The 4,893-nt window shown below is 32.6% G+C and overlaps 1 pseudogene; it reads left to right on the top strand.

Moving 5' to 3' along the window:
- Positions 1-1,773: 1,773 nt before the first annotated feature.
- Positions 1,774-2,501, top strand: LOC124229171 (olfactory receptor 5AL1-like; annotated as a pseudogene).
- The last annotated feature ends 2,392 nt before the right edge of the window (positions 2,502-4,893 follow it).

Here is a 4,893-nt window from a genome sequence, read left to right as displayed (position 1 = left end):
TGGCTTTGGCCATGGACTGTGTGTAGAAGCGTGTTAGACAGTTATCTCCAGAACATCTATTCTGGATAATCTTCCACTTCTTAGATTAAGAATTTAACTCATGCTTGTTTTATGATGACTGAAGATTATTCTCACTTGTCCAATGGGCCATTCTCAGGATTCAATTCTTCCTAATTTTGATCTGAAGGGATTTGTTCCAGACAGAAATTCCAACAAACTCAGTAATCTGGTGGATAAAGAAGATAGAATGTCTTGAATTAAATGTGGAATCGCATATACACAATGAAAACTCAGTATTATGGGTATAGCAGAATAAATATTTCAAGGGTAAATGAGATAGCAGCATATTTCAGAGTAATATATTGAGATGAAATACTAGACATTTCAACTCGATTCAGGATTAAGAGAATCATCACTCTGATTAAACAGTATTTTTAGTGTGTTAGCTAATGCAAGGGAGGAAGGAGTAAAAATATCATTATTTATAAAGTATGTGATATTGTATCTGAACCAATAAGTTCAGTGGAAAGATACTGTTAGATTTTTTAGGATTTTGGGAAAGTATTCTCTTACAAAGCTATATAATGAAAACAATACCATAATAAAAATGTAACGTCAAAGAAATATGAAAATAAAAAATTCAAGATTCCATTTAAAATAATAAACAAAAATTTAAAACCTAGGTTTTAATTTACTATTAAACTTGGCAAAATGCTGGCCTTATATATTTATGTAGTTTAAGTATAAGTTGAATACATTTATAGTTTCACATTTCTTAATGGAATGACATTTAGGAAAGAAGAAAGTTCTTCACAAGTTAACTCAAATATGTAATGCATGATAGACAATCCTAAATAAATCTATGAAGTAAACTTGCAAAAACAGTCAGGACATTTCTTAAAATGAAGTTCAATGAGGAGTTATTCATCCTTACAAATAGTAAACCACATTACAAACTACAGAATGTAAAACAAAGTGGGAATCAGTGGCAGCCAGTGAATGTTTATCAACTGGCTTTCAAAAAAAAAAAAAACCCAAAAACCAAAAACAGTGCTGATTTGTAGCATCAGTTGATTTCCCAATTTCCATAGGAAAAATATTCCTTCTGTAGCTGATTTAAACATACCTGAAGTCACTGAACATGGTCTTGGTAAGAGATGCGCAGATGTAGCTTTGTGAGCAGGGAGGAGCTGCACTGGTAGTAGTTATAAAAAGTAAGTTAGCATTACAAGCAAAATAATAGAAAATAACATTTAGTAAAAGCCACATATATTTATATGATTATACTATATGCTAGAGCAGCACTTAAAATCCATGATGAGGCTCTTTCCACAGTATATTTATATCTATATATATGAGTATCTTGCCCCAAACTACTTATTAATTGGAAAGAGAAAACTTTCATCTCATTAAATACAAAAGGACTAGCTAGCAAGTAGATGTACAACAGACATCTAATTATTTAAATCTAATGTTTTTAAAGTTGTGAGAAAACAGATGCAGCTAATTGAGGTATAATTTGTCTTCATCTTTCTGGAAGGCAGTGCAATAGTTAAGTGTCAAAATTGCTGGCTGTTATCCTAGTCCTTCTTTTTAGCCCTGAGCTAACATCAGTGCCAAGTCTGCATCTGGGATCCGAACCCCCGAACACCGGGCTGCCAAAGCGGAACGTGCGAACTTAAGCTCTCTGCCACCAGGCCGGCCCAAGCTCTTCTTTTTGGTATCTTTCTAGTGATCTACTTTATTAGTGTTATAGGCAATCTTGGGTTAATTATGCTAATTCGTATCAGTCCTCAGCTTCACACACCTGTGTCTTTTTCCCTCAACTGCCTAGCTTTTGTTGATTTTTGCTATACTTCCTCTGTCACCCCTAACACTCCCATGAACTTCCTCCTGGAAATTAAAGAATATGCTTACTTGCTCGTGCCACTCACTTGTGTTGCTTTATCATTCTGTTGTTTGTGAAATGTATATGCTCTCAGTCATGGCGTACGATAGGTATGTGGCCGTTTTTAACAATTTCTATCATTGTCATGAACAGAAGGATCTGTATTCAAAAGGTGGCTAGTACATATTTGTAAGGTTTTTCCATGGGACTCCTACAGGCAATTCTTACATTCTGCTTGTGTTTCTGTAATTCAAATATAATAAATCACTTCTCCTGTGATGATGTTCCCCTGTTTGATCTGGCCTGTCATAAAACCAATTACAAAGATATCAAAGAATTGATATTGTTCACACTTGCTGGTTTCAATACATTTTTCTCTCTTTTTATTACTCTCATCTCCTACATATTCATTCTATTTTCCATTCTGAGGATTAATTCAGCTGAAGGTAGACAAAAGGCATTTTCTACTTGTGCCTCCCACTTGACTTCCATCACTATATTTTTGGGGACAATCATCCTCATGTCTATGCAGCCCAAAACAAGTCATTCCCTGAGTACTGACAAAATTGCTTCTGTTTTCTATATTGTGGTAAGTCCTATTCTAAATCCTTAGTGTTCAGCCTGAGGAACCAGCAAGTCAAAAACACTTTGAAGAGATTTATGGAAGAGGTGCTTTCTACTATAAAATAAATGACTTGTGGTCTAACTGAAATCCCTCAGAGCTGGGATGCAAAAGTAGAAACAACAGTAAACAGTAGACTTCAAGTTTTGTGCATTAGCATACCATTGGTAACATGCTTTCTAATGCTATAATATTTAAAAAATTAATATTGACAGAGAATACATTAATTTTCTGATTTTAGTATCTCTTATTATGAACATTATAACTCCTGCTAATACTGAAAGACTTCAGAATGAAATAAAGTCAATTGCAAATAGTAGGTTAAATTTTGTTTCATAGATCACTTAAAATCAATCTTTCTTTTGTGGAGTTTTAACTTGAAAACTCCAATTCATGCACCTTAATTGGTAACAATCATATCTACTTTAGATCACTACAGCAGCTTTAAGTCATTAATATTGCCTATAAAACACACACATACACGCAGTCCCAGTAAGATGAATATGAAAAGAATTATTCGTTTTGATGACCTGACAGGGACGTTGACATCAACACTGGAAAACATAACTTAAAAAGACTTCAAGAACAACTCAAATTTTAACAAGTGAGACAAGTCCTTCAGAGCAGAATAAGGTGTGTAAATTAGATAATAATGCCATATCAACGTTACCTTACTGATTTTGATAACAGTTCTCTGGTCATTTAAGAGAACACCCTTGCTTTTAGTAAATATACACTTATACGGCTATAAGAGTAAAGAGTCATCATCTCTTCAGTTGATTATCAAACACTTCAGGAAAAAAATGTAGTAAAATCTTAACATTTGGGGAATTGAGATAAAGAACCTTCAGAAATTCTTTTAAAATGCTAGCATTTTTTTTCTGCAATTCTGAAACAATGTCAAAATAAAAAGTTAAAAATAAGTACTTCAGCATTTATTATTTAATTTTAATTTTATATTTGTTTCAACAATATCTTTTAACACATTTCTTGTTTTGATGTCCCAATTCAAAATTCTTTGTAACTTTAAAAAGCTATAACTTTTTACAAATAATACTTATAAGCAATATACTTTTCTTTAAGAAAATAAATATAATCATCCATCCATCTTCAATAAAGCTTAGTTGAACAAAATCGGCTTTTGCTTTATGAGAGCTTATTTCTAAGATTGTGTTTCTCACCTGTTACAAACTAAAATAATATACCATACCATTTTAGGAAACCTTAAATCTCAATTTTATATAATGGTTCTTAAAATGACTAGATCTTTGCCAATAACTTTATGATCGGCCATAGTATTACAGTCAAGTTATTGAAATATATCAAAGTCTCTTCTTAAGGATTCAACACTACTGAGAGAGGAGAATGAATCTAGCTCTTTCTGATTCAGTTTAATTGTTTCCCACTTGAAAGTTGGCTACTTTACAGGAATGGCAGAGAAAAGTGAGCCTCTATATCTGCCATGCTAATTTTTGCTGTGCCTGAAGTGAACCCCAGCCTTATCAGAAGATGCTTAAATCACAACAACCACAGGCCTTATTTCTGGCCAATTTTGTTTCAAATGCAGCCAAATTCTGAAGTGCCAGCATCAGCAGTGTTATGTACTCCTAGAACAGATTTTCTCAAATGTGTTCCATGGTGTTATAACCCCATGGTGATGATCTACAAAATCTACAGCTGATCTGCACAATGAAATGATCTACAAAAAAGAAATTCAATAAATTTAAAAAATGTTTTACACTGTAGCCTTTTGCTTGAAGATACAATTTCCATTAGTGTAAAAAAGAAACTGACAAAACCTCTTTTAATTTATTTAATTCTTATCTTATAAACATTTTTGAAAGCACAACACTTTTTTCAGAAATTTTGTTGAATGCTCTAAACATTCAGATAGCCCGTTTTGGACCCCAAGACCTGCTTATGTGATCTAAATTCTTTGGGCCTCTTTAGAAAATCGCTTTTCTGACTTTTAAATGAGAGTTATCCGATGATTTCCATGAGCCTTCACCTCATTGATGGTTTGATTCAACCAAAAAATATTAAAATCTTCATTCTACCAAAAATTTATAATATTTTTATCGTAGAGGTTTAGATGTTGAAAATGTCAAATTTGAAAAAGCAAAAGTCAAATTTGTATGTAAATGGAGGATAAGAATACCAGCTAGCTGAGAGTCTCTTTCAATTTAAATATAAAGTCATGAGAGAGACTGTTTCTCACTTGTGAAGATTTCAAAATGCAAAAAAATTGTTTAGGTGAAGGGGAATAGGGACCATAATATAATATTATAGAAGTTAAAAATTATTTAATTCTTATGGAGGGATATTTGTCAAAATTTAGCAAAATCACAGCATCCAATAATCCCACTTCTAAGAAACTATCCTA

The sequence above is a fragment of the Equus quagga genome, chromosome 17 (assembly GCF_021613505.1).
Source record: "Equus quagga isolate Etosha38 chromosome 17, UCLA_HA_Equagga_1.0, whole genome shotgun sequence".
Taxonomy (NCBI): domain Eukaryota; kingdom Metazoa; phylum Chordata; class Mammalia; order Perissodactyla; family Equidae; genus Equus; species Equus quagga.
The sequence above is the reverse complement of the archived record's forward strand: the minus strand, read 5'-3'. Positions and strand labels throughout refer to the sequence as shown.